The sequence below is a fragment of the Pyxicephalus adspersus genome, chromosome 6 (assembly GCF_032062135.1).
Source record: "Pyxicephalus adspersus chromosome 6, UCB_Pads_2.0, whole genome shotgun sequence".
Lineage (NCBI taxonomy): Eukaryota > Metazoa > Chordata > Amphibia > Anura > Pyxicephalidae > Pyxicephalus > Pyxicephalus adspersus.
This window is the reverse complement of record NC_092863.1, coordinates 80954090-80980346: the sequence shown is the minus strand read 5'-3', so window position 1 is coordinate 80980346 and position 26257 is coordinate 80954090. Positions and strand designations below refer to the sequence as shown.

The 26257-nt window shown below is 37.1% G+C and overlaps 1 long non-coding RNA gene across 1 annotated transcript in view; it reads left to right on the top strand.

The window, feature by feature from the left end:
• Window positions 1-3726: 3726 nt before the first annotated feature.
• Window positions 3727-26257, top strand: part of LOC140332591 (uncharacterized) — a 44155-nt gene continuing 21624 nt past the window's right edge. Inside the window, exon 1 of the long non-coding RNA XR_011921185.1 lies at window positions 3727-3796. This is a non-coding gene — a long non-coding RNA (uncharacterized lncRNA). The remainder of the gene's footprint in view (window positions 3797-26257) is intronic.

The following is a 26257-nucleotide window of genomic DNA, read 5'->3' as shown; positions in this document are numbered from 1 at the left end:
CATTAGAGCATAAGAAGGACATTACCTACCTATGTGAATGTTTTTGCAGTATCAAAAATTAGGAGTAATTTTACTTTTTGGATTTTGTATGAGAACAGGAACATATATTGATAAGGCCTGATTTATGAATGATTGCTTTGGGAGAGCAAATTCAGCTCAAAAGGTTAACTAGAATACATTGAGGTTGAAGAAATATTGGCTATTCACTTAGCAAAGTCAATTTTCCTTGTGCAAGGAATATTCTCAATTGTTTTCTTGTGATTAGATATTCTTTGCAAAGTGAATTTTTCCTATTTTCCCCATGCTGTTTGTTTTCCAGGATAAGCTTCTAAACCTTATATATATATATATATATATAATTACCATCCCTGAAATGATAAGGAGGATATCATTGTTTCTGGGTGACTGTATAGAAGAGCGGTTGAAATGGAGGCTGTTGGAAAGCTAAGCCTTTATCAGACCAATTCAGAATTCTTGCGTGTAGCCAGCTAATACTTCTGAAAATAGCCCAGCTTACATTATGAACTCTCTCTGCTGTATTTACTTTGTAGTCTAATGAATCTCATGACATTTTCAAATTAGTTTAGAATGTAATGTCCTACTTTCTCCACTTCTAATACTATTAATGAGATATATTTCACTAATAGGATCTACTACTACATCTGCCACAAATCCCTTCATCTTAATAACTCCAGATTATGTTAAAGAAATAGTATTGTGTTCTTTGAGTGAGAACATACTTTGAACTATTATTGGAGCATTTAAAGAACTTAATTAGATACTTGAAAACTAAAAAGTAGCTTTGGCTTCTTTACATACCCAATCTCCAGCTGTGTCCTCAGTAGACTTGCAGATCCAGAGATGTAGTGCCATTTCTCAAGCAGGTTAAACGGCTGCCAGCATCATTTAGCACACCCTTGTGAGCCCATGGTGTCAACACTCTGCACATCCTATTTACTTATCTTCTCAAAAAAAGCCCAAAAACAAAACATTTAATATTTAACAAATTTAAAACACGTACTTACCCTTCCATGTGATTCAGTGATGTCCTGGCATCTTTAGCTTTTCAGTGCCTATATGCAAAATCATTATGTTAGAAGTTGTATTTTAGAATATCAATTAAAGCTTTGAAGACTCAAGGTATAGCTAGGACCTGACTGCTGGCTTGTGTCTTGGGTCTCCATTGGATAGTTACTGGCTTTATTCTAAGTATAATTTTTTTAAAAATTCTTTGATCTTAGGTGATTTTTGGGGATGTTTTTGTACTTTGTACATTCTCACACTTAATTAATCGTTGAATTTTCCTAACAATACTTAGGAATTACGTTAGGTAAAAACTCCAACTAATAAGTGAGCTTCTGTGATTATCTGTACTTTGCAACACATTGTAATATCTGTAGATTACCAATATACACTGAAAAATGTACTTTTGACATATTGAGCAGCTTTTATTAACTTTAAACAATTTAGGAGCAAAATATTTGTCTTAAGCTCTAGTTTGAACTTAAAACAACACTGTTTACACCATTCCAAACACTGTTAAGGGTATTTTGGGGTATTTTTCAGTTTAGGGGAGAAGGAACAGGACTCTGTTGGGTTACTGCTATACAAGAATCAGTAGATACCAGGATGATCATTGCTTGTATCAACCAGCTACTAATTGATATACACAGGTAGGGGAACACAAAGGCCAAGAAACAGCGCTGTAAGCCAATCGGTCTTTTCAACTTTGCATTGCACTACTATAGGTTATGGTGAGCACAAAGTTGACCTTTAACATGTTCCTGACATATTTACAATCCATTTACAGACGGTGGTCACAGAGGTACAGAGGTAGTCCTTGATCAATCTGCAATGACCTAAATGCAACATGGAAGTGATGTCATATCCTGGAGGTGTTGTCTTATAGGAACGATTGGATCAGACATCTAACTGAACAAGATTACATTTTTTGGGAAGATAAGCACCTGACACTAAATTTATTTGTTTGCACCTTAATAAGAAATATGCATAAAACATATGGTGCAAGAAATAGAATAACAAAGAGAACTTCTCAATGCCCTAATTTCCTGGCCGGGTCATTGACAGCAAGGAGCCATCAGTGGTTCCATTCACAAAGTGTGTAGCAGGGAAGAAGAGAAGTCAACTAGGAATAATGGGAAGAAACAGTGAAGAGATGAAATAGGGGAAAAATAAACTACCGGTAAATCATTTGTTCCTCTGCATGTAGCATGCATTACAGAATTTTTACTCAGAATCTTACTTTTAAAGTTCTCAAGACTGCCCATTTTTTTAGGAATGCCCATGACTAAGACAGTTGTAGAATGCCATGATTTTCTAACATTTATTGGGATTATTTCAATAGATTTTTATTCAGATATTTGCATATACAACAAATAAATAAATATGAAATAAATAGGCGGTACATCTCACTTTTACTAAGAGCACATTCCGGGGAAACACCTACTTCCAGAATTCTTGCGCTACCAGGCAGGACCACCAAATATGTTCCATATCACCCAGTCCACCACAGCCTCTAAAACAGAGGGGAGAGGAACCAGGGAAGCATTTAGCCAACTTATTTGGGACCAGATATCAACGCTACATAACTTTATAGTTAATTTCAACCAGATTGACATTGAGTGAAACCTTAGATATGTTGTGAGCAATCTCGATCCACTCCTACAAGTCCCAAGTTTTGTCCAAGTCCCTTTCCCAGGCTATAGAGTCATATAGAGTAACTTAGAGGAGGGGGTCTAAAGTTCTGAATATAAAATTAAAGTCTGGCCCGCTGAGTCGCCCAAAGATTTACAAGTACTCTCGAATGGCATTTTGCAGTATGGGGAGGGGGGCTTTAAAACAGACTTTTATTTAAATGAAAGAGATTCCTAGATCACAAAGACTAGTTGGTATTATCAATTCACTGTGCCATTGAAAACAATTCCCTTATGAGAAAGTTTTCTGATGGCTCCTTTGTCTTCATATGCCTGATATAAAGGTTCTACTTCTTTATTAAAATATTTTGACTATAGATAGGTGGGTATTTTTCAAGCTTATACATTACAATGTAACCTCTTTATTCACAAGGTTTTGCCATACCTTTGAAAAATATCATGCAGCACCTTTAATGAGAAACCTACATAGTGTGCTGTGTGAGAGCTACTACTATCGCTTTTCATTCACAAGAAAGCAGACCTTCTTATAAGGAGGAAGCAATTCGCCAACTGTGCTTTTGTTGCAATAGAAAGAGCATTATCTGTTGGTTCCATTCCAGATTCTATTATAGGGCTTGAAGCTCTGGGAGCCAACTGGGTCAGTTTGTACCAAATGTGAGCTGGTTGGTAGCTTGTATAAAAGACTATTAAGATCTAAGCCCTGGCTTATGAATTTATGTCACCCCCACTACTGGAAGACAGCCAGGCTGTTCTTGAAAAGAAAGCAAAATCTGACAGGCTGCAAGTGTTTTATATGGTTATCTCGTGGTGAAAACAGAGCACTGTGCTGAAAGAAAATATTTTAATTGTTCCATTTTCCTGTTGAGCCAGCAAGCACATCTTCAATTAACCGTATACACATGTTGTCTGTTTTCATTTCTGTTTGGAAAGATTAGGGTTGACAGTTTCCAATGCCTAGATAAGCAGCTGAATAATGACAGCCACACACAGAAAGGCTTATGTTGAAAATGCACAAATTTCTAATATTGTAACATTCTTTAAAGCTGAACTCCAGGCAAGCAGCTAAATACACAGGAGAAATATGTTAACAGAGAGAGCTGTTATACCTGCTAAGCTCAGAGGTAAGTGCTCTGGCCTTCACAGCGCTGGGTCCCAGGTTCAAATCTCTGCCCTAAGACTGTAATATGACTGAGATAGGGACATTAGACTGTGAGCTCCTTTGAGGGACAGATAAGCAGCAGCAGAAAGGTACTGATGTGCACAGTGGTGGAGGAGTAGGGCAATAATAGGCAGTGAACAAGAGGTGGAGTGATGAATGGTGGACTAGGGCTGCAGATATGAGCAGTAAAGTCCTTGATTATATATATATATATTTTTTTTTTGATAATCAAGGACTTATATTGTTGGCTCAAAATACCAGCTCTTTAAATTCTGTATGCAAGTAATGGAAATGTTTCAATTTTAGCTGTACTGAGGTTGGAATGTGCTTTAAATGTGTCTGTGAGACTTTTGTTGATGCACAGTAATTAAAATACTATTATATAGTAGGTGCAAAGAATTGTCACATGTGCTATGTAGGTTCAGGTTCTAGGTATCTATCTAGGTAACTAAGGCCCCTCCCACAATCAATAAATTGTGACTACACTCAAAAGTTGCCATGAACATTTGGCATAGAATGCCACCTCATTGTTTTCCTTTAGGCACCAAGGGATTACATTTTTAGATGAACATTTACATTGGAGGGACATTAGAAGTAAATTATCTGATTTAAAATATGATCATGGTTTTATTAACAATGTCTGTTGTTTACTTAATGGATTTTACCTTTTGGAATAGTATTCAATGCTTATAAAATCACTTCTACATTTATGTGGAGTAGCCGGCTGTAGGCAATATATTGTTTGGTGTAGATGGCATTTGGACACTGCCAAGGCTGTTGTGGTGGGACACCAGTGACTAAAGATGGGTAAACACTATATTAATGAATACAAATCAGCATTACTCTGTGCCAGGGACAATGTAACTCCTGCTTATGTCTAAGAGGATCATTGTGGACCTGGACGTTCACCATAGAGTGGAAAAGCAATGGCTTCATCGCTAGAAGGTTCCTACAATTCCTACAATACAATTCCTACAATGCCTTTAATTTATTTTTAGATCCTTTATCTGTTGAGGGTTGAGGTTTTTATGCAGTAAAACATATTCATTGGTGCAGATCCAGTATTGGTTCCATTGCTGTGCAAAATTATTAAAAATGAATGTGGGTACCAAATTTCAACACACACTAAAAGACATGCAATAATAAGCTGCAACAGAAAGGAAAGATGTAAAGGGAACATTATAAGTCTTTACCTAAAACAAAGTGAGCTTGATGTTTTTGATTTACCTACTTATTCCAGATAGGTGACTCAAAATATTGAAACTATTGAATTGGCATGACAGCCAGGCAATTATCAAGTTCAGGAGGAGAGTAACAGTGCTTACATAGTTTTGTCATGCCACGTTTTAGTCACATACAAAACAAGATGTGTTGTAGTGGAGAATAAAATGCAATAGATGTAGATTTTGCTTTTTATCTTTTTATATTTTTGCTGTTAGCAAATTAGCAGAGAGCCAGGAGCTCCAGACACTGCTTCCTGGTTGAACGTTGTAACTAATGATTTAAAATGACAATGTTAGTAATACATTATATCATTTATTTAGGTCCTGACAAATGCAACAAATATTATTGCTTTTTTACAATACATTTGCAGAGTAATAGGATTTTCAAAACCACTATTAATCTAAAACATCTAAAGCTGAAATAACAAACATTTCCCAGCGCACTGGAGGTTTTCTGTGATCAAAGGTACACATATTGTGTTGCCATGCTATTCATTAATATTTCCTTCTGTAATGCTGGAAACATAGGCAGGAATCATGTTAAATACCATGCAGAGAAAGAGTTCCTTTGAAATTGATCTTTTTTATTTGTTATGTGAAAGTTAAAAATAAAAGTTGGTTTCCCAATACAGGAAAGAATTAGATATTAACTTAAACCCAGACCATTCATAGAAATCATACTTGTGTACAGTATTGAAGAGACTGAGAGCAGTTTGCTGACATTAGCGGCTTTAATTTGAGTAAACGTTTTCCCTGTGCAGAGACTGGCACAATACCCTGACAGAGGCAGGCACAGTACGGCTGGCGAGGCTCCAGGTTAAAGTTTGGATCTGGCTTTAGAGAACAGAGCCAAAATGGAGCTTATCAGTTTGTTTTCCGGTGATAATTTACATGGCTGTCACACATTTACAGAAACATATGTCAGCATTCCATTATATATAAACATTATGTTGTCTGAATAGCTGGAATAAACTTTTATTCAATGTATATTCATTAATGGATCATTACTGGCTTTATAATCCTATGAGTTTCGTGTGAAACACCCCCATGTGATGACATTTCACTCTTTGATCATCTTCTATATTACTTTTCTTGGGTTATGAAAAAAAAAAATTAGAATAAGTGGCAATATTTATCATCCTCTATAATATACTATATTTTTATACTGCAAATACACTTTATTTGCATTTATATTTATATCAAAATAAAAAATAAATCACACATTTCCTTTTGTAAAACTAAGGGTTCTCTCCTATGATAAAGAATTCACAGAGCATTGAGGTTTTTAATAAAGAGGTCAGCGCAGATGTTGTTTGCCTTCATACACTCTCTTGTTGAAGCTGTAGGCAGCTGTGTGAATGGATTGGATTTGCGAGGAAGAGGAGAAGCCACTGCTCATTAAGTTTTGTATGTAAATTAAAATCTGAGCTATAGTGCTCTGTGAACAATAGGTTGTTTTCTTAAAAGTCATTTAAGAGTAGTTTGTCTACCATGGAAATAGGCCTGGACATCTAATGGCTTGATATTAAAATACAAAATATCAAGACATTTTTTGTATTGGCAAAGGCAAAAGATTTTATTAAGGGCAGGAAACGTGGTTTTTACTATGCCTATTGAAGGTGGACCCTGCACGTAAAAAGCTTGGTTCTCTTATTCACTTATAGACATCATAGTATCCTGGTAAGAGTGATGTTACCAATTATCAAATCTTTATTGTGTGTAATCCTGGATGCCTAGCAGTTGTAAAATGGTAAATGCAAGATTATCAAAGTCCTATATACTTTTATCGAGCAGTGCTCATGGCTTTAGGATAGGTTTGTATTGTGTTTCATTTCTTTGCATGTCCTAGTCAGAGTACTGTATATTCAGCTTTTTACATATACTGCATCCATCAGTTTAATCTAGACATTCTCTTGTCCTTAATTAAACTTGACAAGTTTCTTAAGTATCAACACTCTTTACTTGTGCTCTGATGTGAATATCTCAGCATAAATCCCACAAGGCAATATCCAGTTTGCAAAATCACATGATCAGAAGTTCCACTGGAGCAGGGGTCCAGTCGTGGCTGACTGACAGGTGGGCCACGAGAGCACGGAGACCAGCGGTGGTCTATGGCTCTGGTCAGTGCGACCCCCAGTGGGGTCAGAAGAAGGACCCTGCTTTGGGGGGTGCAGCGGCCAGAGCCACAGACCATGTCTCCTGTATGGATCGCAGGCTCAGGGCCGTGGACCGGTTGTGTCTCTAGACAGACAGAGAGTGGGCAAGTTCTGGCATCATGACGTCACTCTGAGAGAAGTTTCTTCCCCTTTGAGTGAAACACGTCTCGCTGCGCATGCGTGGTCTGGAGTCCATAGATTTAGTGGTCGGTAAGCTCCAAAAGGTTGGGGACCACTGCACCGGAGAGTTTTTTGTTTTTATTTCTGCCATGATGGTAATGAATATGACTGAAAAAAACTCAAATAAATGTTGGTGCTGCTGCCCGGTAATGATCTTCGCAAGGTTCAATTTTTTGAGTTCAATTCTTTAGTTCAGAAGTGATGCTTTATTATTCTTACTAGCTGATTACCCGGCGTTGCCCGGGTATTTATTTATTGCAATCTTATAATATACAGGAAAAGGAATCAAATAAAGCTTTAGTAATTTTCTTGTCTACGGTGTTGTTTAATTTTTTTGCTCTTGATTGCACTTGGCCAATTGCCTTACGTTTTCTCGAAGGCATTATTACAGGCCAGAAATTTGGTTTTGTCCAAAAAAAAAGTATGTAAAAATATAAGCAAAAGGCACACTGTCATTAAGCAATACATACACACATACATACATGCAAATATACCTCTGACATATACCACAGCGCTGTACATGGATCAGCGGTGAACTCACATGAGCCTGAGTGATATGTCTAGCAAGTTTGGTTTAAATGTCTCAATGCGTTCCCTAGCGATCACATACACACATACATACATCAAATTTTAGCTCTGATATAGCACAGCACTGTACAAAGATGAGTGGTGCATTCACGAGTCTCAGTCATATGTATAGCAAGTTTGGTTGGAATGTCTCCATGCGTTTTCGAGTGATGGTGGAACATACACACATACATACTGTACATACAACCAATTTTATATATATAGATTTATATAGCTCTGACATATACCATAGTGCTGTACAATGAAACATTGAGCTAGACTCATCAGTCTCTGTACAGAGGAGCTGACACTCTAATGTCCTCCCAATAGTCAAACATTATATACCTCTGACATATACCACAGCCCTGTACAAAGATCAGCGTTGTCATATGTCTAGCAATTTTGGTTTAAATGTCTCGATGGGTTTCTGAATGATGGTGGAACATAGCGTTTGGTTGAAATGTCTCCATGCGTTTCCTAGTGATCACATACACACATACATCCAAATATAGCTCTGACATATAGCACAGTGCTGTACAAAGATCAGCGGTGCACTCACATCAGTCCCAGTCATACGTATGGCAAGTATGATTGAAATGTCTCCATGCGTTTTTGAGTGATGGTGGAACATACATACATACATACATACATCCAATTGTAAATATATAGATATTCTTCTTATTATTCTTATAGTTACTTTATTTAATTTCATAGAGGCTGATTGTTTTTTTGGTTTTGTTTGTTCTTTAATACAGTAGGAAAGAGTTAAGATAACCATACACCAATCATACAATATGCTACCGGTAGTCACATAATAATTTCGATCAGTAAATGAAAGTGTTGAATCGATTAAAAATTGATCCATACAATTCCATGTACGAATGATGTTTGGACAGAATGTCAATCAAAAATTGTTCGCCAAGGTAATTTTTTATTGGCAATCAGTCAGCTGTTGTATTGAAATTGAAGCTGCATGTTATGGTTTAAATTTTGATTTTATGGTAAAATCAATCACTATTCAGATCAGATATTTAACACGTTGTGTTGTGTGATACTTCCCCTACCTCTTAGATTGTAAGCTCTTCAGGGTCACTGTGACTTCTCCTCCTGTGTCTGTATTTGTCTGTCATTTACAACCCCTATTTTATGTACAGCACTGCGTAATATGTTGGTGCTTTATATATACTGTTTATTATTATTAGAAATAATAACAATAATAATAATAATACTGTAGTTAGTACATTGAATGCTTATATTTAAACATACCTTGCATCAAACTGTTGTTTATTTTTTGGTGCTGTTTGTGTCCTTGCTTGAAAAATTCCCTCTCTTTAGTCCTGGTGACCATTCTTGCTAAGATGGAAAATGTGGCTGAATCCAGACAGTTTGAGTTGTCACCAGAGCAGAGAATAAATCCTCCAATAGGGATATCTCTTCTTATGGGAACTTTTTCTACAACATAAAGTGAAGGAAAATCTCCCCAGCGAGACAGAAACAGCAAAAATACCTTCATAGTGGTTGTAACCCTGTCATACGCTCATCTAAAACAAAAAAAAAATGGCTTTGCAAACTCTTTAGGAAATAAACAAATACAAATAAAATTACCCAGGCGGTTTGCTAAAGACAGCGAGCAGCAAAGTTTTTTTCCCTTTTAGGCATGACGTCTGTGTGTAAATTTCTGCCTAAAATATTGAGTGATGTAAATTTGTGAAAAAAATATCCTGAAGCCCCATCTGCTGGAGTCACAAATTAGCACATTAATTTTACATGCAATATTTTGTATTCACTTAACTAAATATATTTGTGGTGGTGTTTAGTTCTAAACATAATACAATGAGAAAATACCCCAAATCACTACAAAACAACAAAAACACCATACATCCCTGTAAATAATGCCTGAAATGAGAAGCCATATAAAAACTCTGTAGATACTGATCACAATGGGACTTCTTTCTGCACCATTCAGCGGAGACAAAGCACTTGTTGTGTTGTGAGATAACTCAGGACAAAGCACTGATTCATGAGTATCATGAAGAGGAAATATTTATTTGGAAAGCAGTTTTACTTTCCTGAAGATGTTTGATTAAGAGTAATTGTCTGGAAAAACCGGCACTTAGCTAGTTATTTATAGCAATATGTTCCTTGCGGAATCTGTAGAAGATGCTGTCTGCTATCTATAGTCCATGTGACATTACAGAAAACATTAAACTTTATGTATAAACATATTTAAACATTATTATTAAGCTCATAACAGACTTTTTATTTATTAGGATGATTACTAAGACATTTTAATTATTTATGTAGTGCCCCAATGGCATTGGGTTCTTTCAAAGTGAAAGTATGGGTCTAGGATTTACTAGAATGTTCTGGATTCTCTGTTGGGAGTGTTTGGTTGGCTGCCTTCTGTTGAAGGGAAAGGCCTGGTTTTGTTGAGCTTGGAACCACTAACCAGGGATATTTTTTTGTTGGACAATGGTTGGATATGGTGCTCATTTAAATGGGAGTTCCAAAATGGATAAATAGTTTGAGAATGGGGAGTTCAGGGTTCCTCTGCTTTAAAGCAATAAAAGTCTGGATACATAGGGTTAGACTGCCTTGGGGGCAGCTTGGCCAGGGCCCTGATTTTGGACTTTTGGGAGGAAGGTGAAGGGAAGAGGACTTGGATCCTTGGATTTGGAACTGCTGCCACGTTTCCTAACCCTGAGTTTTACAAATAATTACCCCTAGAATAAAGATGGACTGAACTTGAGAGATTTATTTGAACCACACTGGAAGATATCCAGGGAAAAATTGGCTGCTTCTACAGGTGTGAGTTCTATATTTATTAATTTTTAGTTTATGCATTAATATTATTACATTCATATTACATTATTCATTGATACATAATTATATATTGCTTTTATCAAGCAAAAAGGTTCGATTTTAGAAGAATTCATGGATTAGATCAACAGGCCTATAGCAATGAGCAATCAAACGTTATGCTTGAGATCCAGACGACTATACTGTCTATGAACAGTGGTCCGCACCTACTATATACCTGCTGTGCAGAGCTCCAATGTTCATGCTGACTGAGCAGCAATGTTGAATGGCACCATGCATATGGAACCACTGGAGATCCAGACTACTGATCCATACACTGTGATAGTATGGATTTCAAGAATGCTGCTGGGATGTTTCAGATAAAGATAGGGCTGGATAAGTAAAAAAGGAAAAATCAAGACAATTACTTTCATCTTTAAGCAGCCTAATGGTAAACATGAAATGGACACTTCTTGAATCTGTATATAAATTTGCTTCATTTGCCCATCTACATATGACATATTGGCAAGAAATGTTTACATGCCCTTGTAAAATGTAATGCAAAAATCGTTACAGCAGATTGGACTACCTATACTTGACTGATTTCACAAAAGTATTTTATGTAAAAATTGTGACAAGGCACTGTCATGTGGCTCACAAAGAAGCAGAAATAATGAAGCCAGCAGGGAATGGGGTTATTAGGAATGCTTTAACTTACATGGGATCTGCACATTTTAATAATTTCAGACACTGCTTGAATGTAAATGAAGAGCAGAACTGTCCAGGACAAAATGTGCACACAACAGAGACTTCAACAAATTGCTGTAAGAAGCAGTCACCCCAGAGATCCAATATGATGAAGTGACAAAACCTCCATAATTAATCAGGAAGCTATATAAATCATGTGTGCTGAACAGGCTTTCACTTTAAACGATCATTATTATAAAAAGCAAACTTTCTAAAATAAATGATTATATCTAGAAAGAAAATGTATTTGATGCCAGTGTGCTGTAAAAATATTAAAAGCTTATCATCAAAACAAAGCCTTAAAGCAAAATTTCCCTTACCCCAGTTATCTGGGTGGGAGGAACAGTCACAGTGGGACTTTTCTTTTACCTTTATCCTTCTTTAATTTAAAAGAAACTATAGAGGATTTGGGTTGACATTATTGTACTTATTTTTAACTGTTGCTTTATCTATTTTTGCATGTGTGATTATATATATATATATATATATATATATATATATATATATATATATATATATATATAAATATATATATATATACTGGCCTTTTTAAAAAAAAAGCAGTTAGTGATCAGAATAAACACATTTTCTTTTTTTATTGTAACTCACAGAGTAGCACATTCAACCCATACAAAAAAAAAAACATAGCAATAATGGAAATATTGAAATTCTGTTTAAAGGTTTGCATACCCCTAACTCTAGCATCAATGTAGGCTTGCAGTGATATTTGTAAATGAAGCTTTATTTTTTATATGTGATAAAGCTGCCTATTGGCAAAAAGCTTCCAGATCCTGAAAATCCTTTGGTTGTCTAGAATGAATTATATTTTTTCATCCCCCCCAAAAAAGCTTAATGATGGTAAGGTCAATGATGGTTGCTCCAGAATCTTCACGGTTTTCTGATTCTGCCACCTAAATGTTGACTCGGCCTTATGTTTCAAATCATTATTATGTTGGAAAGCCTGACTGTGCTCCATGTGCAGCTTACAGGTTGATAAATGCAGTTTTCCCTCCATATAATTATAGTATTCTGCCATTATCTTGCCATCCATTTTGATTAAACTCCTTTCCCCACTGAAGCTCACACCCTCAAAACAACAGAGGTTCATATCCATAATTTACAGCTGGGATATTTAGTTACATAGGTTTTACTGGCTGCTCTTTAAACATAGTATTTATGTTTGAACCAGCCTTAACCAGTCCTAGATTTGGCACAATCACAGACAAGTGAGTCTTGGGTATCCTTCTTAATGCATATGCCTTCTTAGCAGAAGGATGAATCCCTGGGGTTCTGGTATACGTTACAGTTGCAAAACTTTCTCCGTTACCACCGCCATTGGGTTATAATTACCATTTGCCTTTGTTTGAAAGGCTCTGTCTGGTTGATTTGCCAGCTCATGGTGTTCTATTCCGAATCTATTTGATCCTTCTTTTGCCCAACCCTGACAATAAACCCCTGTGTCTGGTCAAATGGGAGCAAGATCTGGGAGTCTCTCTTACTGTGGAACAGATGATTATTGAAACCAGAGCAGTAGTCGCAAACCTTTTAAAGCTCCCAGACTACTAAATTTACAGACTCTGGACCGCGCATGCATGAGAAACCGTGTGTCACTCAAGGGGAAAAAACTTCTCTCATAGTGACTTCATGATGGCAGAACCCACCCACTCAGGCTTAGACCTGCGATGGGAGAGACACAACCGGCCCACCGCCCTGAGCCTGCAATTCATACGGGGGAAATGGTCCACAGCACTGGCCAGCCGGTGTTCCGGTCTGCGAGAATATTTTGGTAGTCCACGGCTCTGGCCAGTGCCCCCCTCAGGGGGGTCAGGAGAAGGACCCCCCTGGGGGGGCGCACTGGCCAGAGCCGTGGACTACCAAAATATTCTCGCAGACCGGAACACCGGTTGGCGACTGCTGCTCTAGAGTACATTGCATCAGTATGAGCGCTACAAGTCACTTACCACAGTCCTCCCCCAAACGTTCCATCCCCAACACCCCTTCCCTTTCTTTTCTCTTCTTCTCTCTCTTCTTGTTCTGCCTACCATATTTATGAGAAATATATCTTGGGAGGTATTTGCTCTTGTAGCTCCTAAATAAATTTGAATTTAGTTGAATTATTGTTGTGACCACAATGTTCTGTTTTGACATTATAATATACCATCTATTTCATTCCAGATTTTTTGAGGCTTCCTTAGGATTCTGTTTGCTGTACTATAAGTAGTTATGTTAGTATCAAATAATGTATCCTACACCATCTGTAGAAAAGCTGAAAAGAACACTGTGGGTACAAGAGTGCATAACTTCCTACTGCATTATGATAAGGAGTGATGCATCTTAACCCATCACTATATCACAATGTGTGTTTATGTTAAATGTTCAAAACCAGTATGTGGTGGAGTGTTTCAAACATGTTTTTAACAAATTAAAACAACCATTCTTTTTTACACCAAAACAGAATCAAACAACAACCACAAATAACTGTGTAGGAAAACTGAATTACCACCATGCATTGAATAGAAGACAAGTAAACTTCCGGATAAAATCCATGTAGTAACCAGCTGAGAAGCACATACAAATTTTGCATACAGCTGCTATATGCCGGTTTCTAGGTATTTCCCAATACTACCAGTGTGATGTAGGCCTCCCTGGAGGTGAAGGGTTTTACGTCATATGGACTTCAAATATTAATTACATTTTCTGTATATACGGTTAATGCAAATAGGAAAAGAAGAACACTAGGTGTAACAATAATGTATAAATTAGGAGCGGTCTGAGTGACAATGGAGCTTATTGCTTCAGATAGTTCATTATTTCCTGACAATGAAAGGAATAAAGAATATAAGAGAGCATATGACATGCATGGATGTTGTCACAAACATAAATGCAAATCTGGGGCAATACTATAAGCAAGCTAAAACTGACTTAAATTATACTATAGGGAAAATACAACATATAATACAATATATAACAATAAGTTTTTATCGCTTGTTTGGCATGGTTGTTTTTATTATATTTTTGTTGCTATAAGGTCCTGCAACACATCAAGGCGCACTTATCTATGATAATAATATAATCAGTAACTATTAGAGCCGTTTCAGACCCATAGTGAGCTGCAGTGTTTTGCCACTGGATCAAATTGAATGGGAATGGCTGTGAGTCCCAGCTGCTCCCATTCAGTTGAAAGGTGCTTGCCTGGTTTGGCCACAATATTTCTTTTTAGGGTTTGCATTGGGCAGATTTGTTTCACAGCTACAGTACCGTTTGCGGTATGGACCTTTATGGACATACTCTAGGCAAATATAAAAGACACAAATTAATGCAGCTCTGTGATCATAAATATATTTATTTTTTAAAAAATACAGGTAGTGTAAGTACAAGAGTTTGACCTGGTCTCAGCCTCTTGCAGTCTTTGTATGGCAGGGACTAGACAATTAAAGTGTCCAGTATGGGTTTCTAAAGATATTGCACAGCAGAAGCTGTTTGATTTCTGTCTCTTCATGATGGTTCAGTATTGTGTTTACTGGAGTTGTATAGATTTGAATACAGCAGGCATTGTTTATTCAAGTTTTCAACTGCTGGCTAGAAATATGAAAATATAAAATATTCATATGCATTATTTCATGTTTACTGTTTATTTCCATTATATATCACTTTGTAAGGAAATCTTAGGGCAGTAACAACAATCTTAGCTTGTAAATCACTACAACCTTTTAAGTTTATTTTTTTATGTTTATTTAATTTTAAAAAATTGCTTTCAATATTTTTAAATTTGAGGTTTTAATAAAAAGAATAGCTGGTAATCCATAATTGTCTTTATTTTGGTGCTTCCTATTAAGGGGTGACAATATGGAGGTGTGATTTTGTGTTGCAACATGTCACACCTGCACCCCTGGTGATGACTATAGGAAGTAATACTAACACATATTGCACTGGCATTGTGCCCACCATTGTCATAATTAGTAAGCCAGTAGTATTGCTTGATTTTGAATCAGTTCTATTAAAGTTCTGGTCCCTAGATAACCACCAAGGTATACCTTGACAATCGGCTTACAACCCGATTAATCATTAATTAAAAGCAGTGTAAGTCCATTGTTAATAGACATAGCGTGGGCAAAGATGCTGGAATAGGCTAGGTTTATAGGTTTCATACTCACATAGTTATTGTGTTTTTTTCCGGTAGGAACTATGGTTTATATTTGGATCAATTTATTGTCAGGTTTATATGGTATATAAAACTTTAAACATGTCTGTGTTGATGCACAAGGAATGTAGTTACGTTTGAATTGAAAGTTGAGTTGGGCTTAGGTTTTAGCTAATTTTTGGGCAGTTAGCAAGAAAGATGCAGACTTTTTAATGCTTCAGTAGTAATATGCCTGTTTTCCATTTTAAGGAAAATATTAAGTTTGCCACTATTACTGTCATACATCAAACAATATTAACACCATCTGAATAATACAGAGTGACTCTATATTTAACCAATACATTAATATTTCTTGTAGCTACCTCTCTTCTGTGATTTCTAAGGGTCGCACCGGAAAATACAGGACACGCTAATGACTTTACATGTCTTGCTACAGCCACATGGGCTGCATATCTGTCTGTGTTCAAGGTAAAAATAATCCCACGGCTGCAGAACAGGCTTTTTATTTATTTTCTAGTATATTGGAAAAAGAGGAAGAAAATTGAATAGACCCCTTGAAGTCCAGAAAGATGTTTAGGACCAATGCCAATAAATTGACAACATTACCCAGCTGTCATCTTTCTCAATTTATCTAATAATGAAGGTGTTTTATAAGCCTAAGGTAGAGAACGTTAGTGAAGGATAGAGCTATCCACCATTGCACAGGTAATTCATCTTTTGTTGCAGCCTATAACACATCTGGTATTAGCTCGAAATTTCTGCAGTCTCTGTTTTTATTAAAAATGTATAGGCTGTGAATATCCTCCCCCTTCTCCCAAAGTGCATTGGGCGGAAAAATGAGAAACTACAAGTCAATCTCTCCTGGTAGTTCTGAATGCAATGCAATTTTAAAGAAGAATTCCATTCTAATGGAAAAGCAGTATTTTTTTGTTCTTAGAGGAGCTATTGTAATCTTTAAATGGAAGTCATGAACACTCTTAGCTGCCTTCCAGCAAATAGGAAAGAAACTAAAATGCAGTATGGGATGTGAGCTATTAAGAAAACTTTCTCCAATTTTATTTTTATTACTTATAAAAATCACTAGAGAAATTTACTTACTCTGTACTAATTTTGATAAACTAATCTGTCAGTCTCCAATTACATGACCAACTGGATCTCAGCTGTACCCATTCAGTAGAAGAGAATTATATTTCTGCTACATCACTCTTCTGTACCACTAAAAATGTCTATATTAACTATTTTAAAAAATATATATTAAAGCCAAGCCTAAAACTTTACATTCCCTAGTTCCGCTTGCAGACTTGCAGTAAATTTAAAACATTTTCAGCATACATACTGGACTTTTAGCCGGTCACATGACTAGTAGATTTTTACCTCTTCCTCAGTGTTGGCAATGTTGTGGAGAACAGTGCTGAGACTGTGGCACGTAGAAGCTTTTCTTTCATGTTCATGTCAGCTTAGGCTTCATATGAAGCACCCTCGGTGGGATGGAATGTTGTCCATTACAGTTTAAGCTCAAATGAAAAGCCATGGTCAGTAGCAAAGCAATACCCAGGAACCCCCATTGCAGCATACATACTGGTCTTCAATCACTTAAAAAGCAGAGTTTCCCTTTTCTGCAGTGTTGGTAATTTTGTAGAGAATGGTGCTGAGGTTGCAGCATGTATAGGCAACATTTTCCTCTTTCCCCAGGCTCCATATTGAAGCCTCTCAGGAAGGTGTTCATGACAGATTAAGCCAAAAAAAATGGCCATGCTCAGTGGCACAGCATTACACAGTGGATGCAAGGGAGAGGTTGTTTTTATTTGCCTTAACTCTGGAGGGTACTTTAGTGTACTACACTTTAATACAACACCAAAGTCATCAGATTTACCAACAACTATGTAGTGTGAAGCTCTAACTGAACAATGCCATTACTTTACATGCAGTCAGACAGGCCCTCATAATACATAGTGGCAAATGATTGTACACTGTTATTGGATTGTTTCTGTCCACCTTAATTTTATTTATATTTACCGGTTGAATGGTACCCCACTCAGAGAGCTTATGTTTCAGCAATTCTGCACCATCTGTACCATTAGAAGCATCAACATAGACCAGTGTTATACCCATAAACACAACTTAGCACTGAGCATTTATTTCCGTAGAGCCAAAAGTGCTAAAAATACTTTTCATACATTAAAAGTGCTCTGCATGGTAATGATAACACTACATACTAAGTGCTACCTTTTTGCCTTTCAAACTAAATATTAGTCACTACTGTCAAATTTATGAAACTAATATTTAATGAGTACACAACAATCTTCCGTTGAAGAATAAATGACTAAACCTATGGTAAGCTCGTATGCTGGATTCATATGAGGTCAGACCAGGCCAACATAGCAATACAAACAGCAAAACAAGTGTGTTTTTTAGCTGTCGGCATTCCTCAAAGCGTGAATGAGTATTAAGCATTAAACCTAATTAGAAACCTTACTGGGTCATGGCACCCGTCTGAGATGAGCAGAGAACCCGGTGCTGTTATTTCATTTTACTTACTGCACAGTGTTTTAAGCAGTTGAACATCCTTTTGAAAGGAAAACAGAAAATGTAATTACAGTTTGATCAAATTTAATAAGGTTATTTGAAAAATATCCAAAGTAAACAAGAATAATGAAGAGGAACGCTGTGTTAGACCCCTTTCCTATTTCATGTCACCACAATGCACAATTTAAAAAGGCATTCAGTGTGTCTTTAGAGTGACATCCTAATAAGCAAAACTTCAATAGGTACCAGCAGACCCACAGTGAAGTGCACAAAAGCACACATACCATACATTACAGAATGTTGTGTTAAAAAAATGTATACAGGTAGTTTCCGAGTTAAGGACATCTGACATACGGACGACTCCTAAATACCAATGGGGCTTCCCTGCTCGCTCCTGTGCAGGATGGAGGCTTGATGGGGGGTGGGGGGGCAATTTACATGACTTGCAGAAAAAATATTTTGCTAAACACTGCTGAGGTTGTGGGTGATCTTAAGGTATGAGCTCTTCGGCAAACTCTTGTAACTCTTTAGTGACCAAGACGAACTCTGCAGTTGTTTCTTTTGCATAGAAAAGCACAGCTTGCTCCAGAAGTTAATGAATGTCTTGGCTCCATAAAGCTTTTTTTTTTGCTTTGTGATTAACTCACAGTGCGGATTTTATACAGTAACTGACACCACACTGCCTAATATTATGTTGAGGCAAACATCTGTTCCAAATGCATTTATTAAAATAACACAAGGTCAACATGATATTTTATCATTTATAATTTTTGTGAGCTGTGAAGTATTTTTGATGCGAATTTCAAATCTGTGTTCAGTTTTTCTCTAGCACGTTTAGTTTTTGTGATGCAGCTAATTAAATATTGTGTGAAATTCGTTAAAAATAGCCTAACATATTACAACATTTAATGACAGTTTTCTTTTTTTAAAGTTGGAGACCGGACTAATTGCGATTGATTTCATTTGTCATCATGCCTAGAAATTGCCTTAATGATCCAGACAGTTTCTGTTACGTGTGTGGTTAATTTAAGACCAAAGCACAACTTCACCAAATTACTACAGAACTTAAAAAGATTTACAAATTATATTTAGGCTGTCCACTTGGTGACCAGGATAAATCTTAGGCTCCACATGCCATCTGTACCAGTTGTTCCAACATACTGCGTGACTTGCTAAATCGGCGTAAAGCAGCAATGCCATTTGCAATCCCAATGTTGTGAAGAGAACCGAGAGACCATTCAGTTGGCTGCAATTTTTGCCACATCAACAAAAGTGGATTGTCAGGTAAAACTAAGCACAAAATAGTATATCCCAGTGATTCTGCAATTAAGCCTGTTCCCCATGATAATTCATTCTCAGTTCCAGTACCGCTAGATGATGGACTTGCTTCTGTAGAAGGTGATGAGGAATGCGCTGTAGTTGCAGCCAGTTACAACCCGAATCATCTGATCCTGACTACTTGGCCGTTGAAGATTCAGAACCAGAGACCTTTACACAAGCAGAGCTGAATGATCTCGTTCGTGATGTAAATCTCTCCAAAGACAAAGCAGAACTTCTTGCTTCAAGGCTTAAACAGAATCATTTGCTTGCAAAGGGGGTAACTGTAACTCACTACAGAAAACAAAATCATAACTTGACATCGTTCTTCACTAGTGATGGCTCACTGTACTACTGTCATGATATAAATGCACTCTTTACCAGTTTGTCACAAGAGCATGTTCCATCTGAATGGCGTATCTTCGTTTATTCCTCTAAAAGCAGCTTGAAAGCAGTCTTACTGCATAATGGTAATTCCAAACCAAGTTTACCGATTGCCCATTCTGTTAACCTAAAGGAGTCCCATAACAACATGAAGTTACTACTTTTACGCAATCCAGTAAAAAAAAAACCCCAGTGGAACATCTGTGGGGATCTAAAGGTCATTGGCTTGCTGATGGGAATGGAATAAGAATTCACAAAATATTGCTGTTTCCTATGCCTGTGGGACAGCCGATCTACGGGAGACCATTATGTCAAGCGTGATTGGCTACCAAGAGATACCTATAAGCCTGGAACAAGCAGTGACAAGTTTCTGCCTCTGGTTGGTCTGCATAAAATTATTTTGGCCACCTCTCCAAATTAAGTTAGGCTTGATGAAGAACCTTGTAAAGGCCATGGGTAAATCAGACTCCATGGGTTTTCTGTACCTTGTTGAGAAATTTCCAAACCTAAGCACTGCAAAAATGAAGGAAGGGATATTTATAGGGCCACAGATCAAGTCTGTTTTGCATGATGATGTTTTCAAACAATCTCTCTCAGCAGCTGAGATAGAAGCTTGGAATGCATTCAAGTGGCTGTGTGAAAATTTCCTGGGCAACCATAAGTCTCCTGCCTACAGAATCTGCTTGATTCATACCAGAAACTGGGTTGTCACATGTCATTAAAAATACATTTCTTGCACTCACATCTAGAATTCTTCCCGGAAAACCTTGGTATGGTGAGTGACGAACAAGGAGAACTTTTTTAGCAGGACATTCAGTTAATGGAGCACCGCTACCAAGGTTTCTGGAATAAAAGTATGATGGCTGACTACTGCTGGATGATATACCGCGATAATCCAGACAACGAGTACACAAGAAAATCATACCCTAAGCCTTTCTGAGGAAACAAAGGTACCTGACTGACACTGTTCAGTAGATGTATATCACAGTGTGCCTTATTTTACTTCACACTGAAGATGTAATAACATTCACTTCAATGGTGCTTACGTTTTAGTACAAAATACATGCACGTACAATGTTAACTAAAATAGTACTCATAACTCAGGAACTGTACGTGTTAGCGAAAAACTGAAGATCTGAAATCTGCTCGAAAAACTGATTTAGAAAAGTTTGCTGTGGTTTCTGATGATTATCAAAAATACTTTTTTGTTGACTTTTGTAACGTACCTGTTCCGAATTACATACAAATTCAACTAAAGAACAAACCTACAGCCCCTATCTTGAATGTACTACCTGTTTTTAAATTTTGTTATGTTGCCATGGATTAGGAGTTCATCCCATTGAATGATACCAGAATGGAATGGAATTAGAACCTTCAATATGACACTGGTAAGAGATTAATGTATATGCCTTCTACGCATATGCTTTGCCAGGAAACAAAGGGACATTTTACAATCTATCTGCATTTTTATTGGTTTAGCTTTAAAAATTGATGAAAAGAATGTTTAAATTTTCCTAGATTTTTCATAAAACAATTAAAAAAAAGGTATCCACAAAAAGAAGACTTAACTGAAATGCATGTTAACACTAATAAGCAATCTAACAGATATATAAGTATGCAAGTATGAATTTACATTATATAAATGGAGTTTTGCAGTATTTAAGCACAACTGCCTTTTGTTCGTATACATGTGGAAGACCAGTAATGTATATGCTTGCTATAATAATGGGAAATCTGTGCATGCATGGATTTTTATGGAGTGTCCCAATATTGGTGCCCATGTTTAGCTCTTTGGAGCCATGAAGGCAAATCTCAGTTTGTCAATCGTAGGATGCTAACAACCTTGAATAAAAGTATATAGTGTTAGGACTCAAAGCAAAAGAGAGAGAGTTTAAGTCTTTGATTAAGACTACACTTGGTTTAGTTAGATGAAAACTTGGTCTGTATGTTGGCCACCAGAAGCAATGGTGAACAATGGGGTTGAGAGTCCAGCATGCATACTGTTAACCTCTAGTTCTAATTTTGATGCCACGTTTAACTGCCTATTAATAAGATGGTCTAGCTAATTCAGTTACTTACTTGCACATTAAATGCCCAGATTTCCCAGGGATAGAAAAAAGGCAGCTAGTGTAGGTATCACAGTACATTTTAGGAACTTAGCCACTAACAGAAAACCCACTTATCACTTATGCATTTCCTGAAGTGAAAGCTTTTTTGTGTTCCCCTGAGTGTTGGGCGTCTTTTTACGGATATGCTAAACAGAAGACTTCCAAAGGCAGTACATGAGATCTCCTGTGTATGCTGGTGCCAGTACCTCATTCCAGGTATGCCAAAGGTTATATATTACCCAAATACATCACACACAGTTGTGTTGGCTTTTTTCGGCAATGGAAAAGCAGGATAACAAAGACAAATGCATGGTTATTGCAGAAGAGTTGAGTTCATTGTCACTAATTGGTGCAGAATGTTTGTAGTTCAAGTGATACATTGTGTTAGCTAAGTTGGTTTATTAAAATGGCTGAAGAAGGGATCCTAGCATACATCCCAAAAGCATACATGTGAGTTAGTCAATAAAAGCTATCAACTGAACTACAAACTGAACTCCATTGAGAGTTCATCTGCAGTCACAGCTTATTGAAAGCACTCGCGTGCCTCCAATTAGCTGTGACCGCAAGATCCCACGCTCCATTTAGAGTTCATCTGGAGTCCGACATTTTTTTTTAAAACACGAATTTGCAGAGTCAAATTCTGTGTTTTTCGGGTCGGGTCTGCCCGAATTTGAACTGCAATTTTCGGGTCAAATATAGGGACAACCGGAATTCGAACACCAACACTACTAGGCACCACCTGGCAACAAAGCTGACATTACATGTTAAACATACTCCATTAACTTGGTGATATAATTTATACTTGATGTTCCTTATCCATAAGGCAAACCCTAAGCAGCTCAGTAATTTCCATGCACCGCAACCTAAAAAGTGTATATTAACCCTGACTTCAAAATGTCTCCTATTTTTGGAGTTTTTGGTCTGTTAAATAGACATTAGTACAGCAAAATACCACTGATTGTTTCAGAACTGTAGAGTTGTCCAGTGCACACCTCCTGTGGTCTCTTAAGGTGACCTCCCAGATCTTATCTTGCACTATCTGAACTCAGAGAAGAAACATTTCAAGTTCCTTTTACTGCATCTCAGTCACACAATAAAGTGTGTTGACAGGGCAAGGCTGACATCAAATCTTAAATCATTTTAGTTCACAAAAAGCCCAGTAGTGTTTTTTACAAGAGGATATGGCTTACAAGAAGAAAAGGCTGAATACATTTATGGCAGTTCAGTAAGAACTTTTCTGGACTTGCAGGGTGTTCAAGGAATAAATGTGCATGGAAGGTGCATTTGCAGAAATGTATTGCATATTTTTTATTTTTTTATTTATTCTTAATGTTAATTTAAAGCTGTGTCTTTGTATCTGTCTAGTCTAACTCAATATGATGAAGCAGAGCATGAAGTCCCCTGAATCTGTCCTCCCAGCACCCAACTCTCATTGGGTTTGGTTCATACAGACATATGTGTAAATGTGGTAAACTAAATGTGAATAACATTATCACATTTATGTAACGGTTATTGTTTATAAATATCCTTGTATCTTAATGAGTAACATAAAATCAATGTAACTATAGTATATTTGGCAAATACTATCTAACACCCAATAGAGGAGGCACCCACAAATCTACATTAGAAATATATTATTGACAATGGAATGGCAAGTATGTCTAAACACAAGCAATATGCACTTAAATCAACATTTTCCAGAAATACAGACATTTTCCCTTTAAATGGGCGCCTATTTCACAGAGATGCCTTTGTCTGTACCTTAATTTTATTTTCATATTTCATCCATATTTCAGTATGTATTAAATGCAATGAATGCTTTTTGTTGTCAGGACACCTAGGATTACAGGATTATTCAGTGTACTCTATTAAATTTGTAATATGCGCTGTGGAAGAGCTGGCTGCTGTACAATATTGACTGTTGAAGTAATATCACAGTTCTCCCGGCTGCAGAGTTTTTGTTTTGTGGGAGCCATCAGGGCTGCTGACAGAATCCATTAGGGAGAGCGGGGAACAGCTGTTTGTGTGACTGTGACACCAAGTCAAGGTTGAATTATTCCACGGGAATGAGGAAGAGAAATCACCTGCATGCAGGTCTCCTTGATATTGTTCTCTGACATAAACACGCTTAAACTTAAGTAATATGTACACTTCTGTCTAGTGCAGATTCGGCTCTGTCTCTGAATTTCAAAGTTTGATATTATAAAGCAAGACAAAAAACGAATCAACTGCATAAACAGTATTATTACCTACAGAGACATCCTATTCTACTTAAAGCCAAACCAAAATAAATTGCAAGCAAGCAGGTTGTTCAAAAAATAAACTTACACCCCTGTTCAAATTTACCTCCCCCTGCTCCGGCACTGGTGCCATCATCTTCAACCAGCCTTCTTTCAGATCAGGTTTTCAGGCCACGATATTGGCTATTGCCATAGCTCCTGTGCTGACACAAGTTTGGGAAGTAGAAGGGATAGAGGTGCACAGAATATATAAAGATTATTATTAATAAACTCTATTTATAAAGCATCAACATGTTACGCAGTGCTGTACATTAAATAGGGGTTCAAATGACGGATGAATACAAACAACGTCACAAAAGGAGAGGACCCTCCCCAAAAGAGCTTACAATCTAAGGTGAGGGAATTGCACACAATAGGAAAGGGGGAATATGGAATGCTGGATAAGTAATGATGGTTTAAGAGACAAAACACAGGTAGGCAAGTTTGAAAAGATGGGTTTTAATGTTTTTAATGCAGAGTAGGAGTAGTAGCAAGCCGAATAGGACAAGGTAGAGAGTTCCAGAGAGTGATGAGGTTATGAGTCAGTCAGTCATTAGTAGGTCATTGGAGGAGTGAAGATTGCGGCTAGGGCAGTATTTTTCCATCAAGTCAGAGGGGTAAGTTGGAGAAGAGCTGTGGAGGGATTAGAAGGCAAAGCACAGGAGCTTGAATTTGATTTTAAGGTGAAATGGAAGCCAATGTAGAGATCTGCAAAGAGAGGCAGCAGAAGAGGAGTGGTGGGAAGTACGGATAAGTCTGGCTGCAGCATTCATCATTAGATATGATGAATTGTAGAAGGGACCGTTGAAAAGCAGATTAAAGAAGGCAATTAGAAAATCCAGATAGTCAGTGAGTTTATAGACAAGGCACCAAAGACCTTTGGAGAAATATGGGAGAAGGGTGATAGGACGGTAGGTAGAAAGTAGCGTGAGGTTGAGTGAGGATTTCTTCAGGAAAGGGAGAACAATTGCATGTTTGAGGGAAATAATATGTAATTATTGTTTGACTGTTTGACAGAGAAAGCATGAAGTATATATAAAAGACAAAGCAAGCAGTGGTGTTTATTAGGCAAATAGTATTGTATTATTGATAACGATAATACAAAACTGTTTGCCTAAAAAAAAACACTGCTTGCTTTGTCTTTTTTTGGGGTTGTTAGATACCCATTGAGGTTTTCCGAAAAAAATTGAAACTTTTGCTACACCAGTTAGTTATTTTCATTTTGCTGAAAAAATTAAGCACATAATTATGAATTTTTATATTGAGCTTTTTGACCCAAAAACATTCTATGATGTCAGCAGTTAGCCCTGATCTGTATATAAACTAAAGCTATTATTCACTTTGGTTGTTATGCATTCGATTTGGCTGCCTATTGGTTTTACTTGGCAGCTCAGAGCACCCTAATGCACAGAAACACATTGACGACTGCGCTTTCAAAATTGTAGTGCACAGCAATCCTTTGTCCTGCAGTCCACTGGTAAAGTATGCTGGGGCTTCCATTAGAAATGAATGGCAAACCAACAAACAATGCATGTATGTGCATTGCCACACATTATGGTAACGCATACTTTTCAAGTAGAAATGCATGTATTATTGCAATGTACTAGTAGTAATCAGGCTCTGGGAATAAGTCTCTGTTAGCTTATTCTTTACATTGCCCTATACTAATACAGTGTGTTCCCAGGTATTTTGCCTTGTTCAATTGTTTCTCGACTAGCACTCCACAGATTCCTTTGTCTGCCTGGACCTTTAATCCAGCACTATAACTCTCTGTGAACTTTCTCCGCCAATCCTTCTTTTTTCTCCAGTCTTAGACCTGGACAATGGTTCTGTAAAAAAAACTGAACATATACTTCAGTCCTTTGCTACTCACAGCAATGTGCTTTACTCAGTGTTCCAGCCTATCAACACCTGAGAAAAGTTAGAATTGCTGCCTGTATATGACAAGGATTTGGAACATTTATCTTCCTAAATTAACTATTTTGGCCTTGAAGTC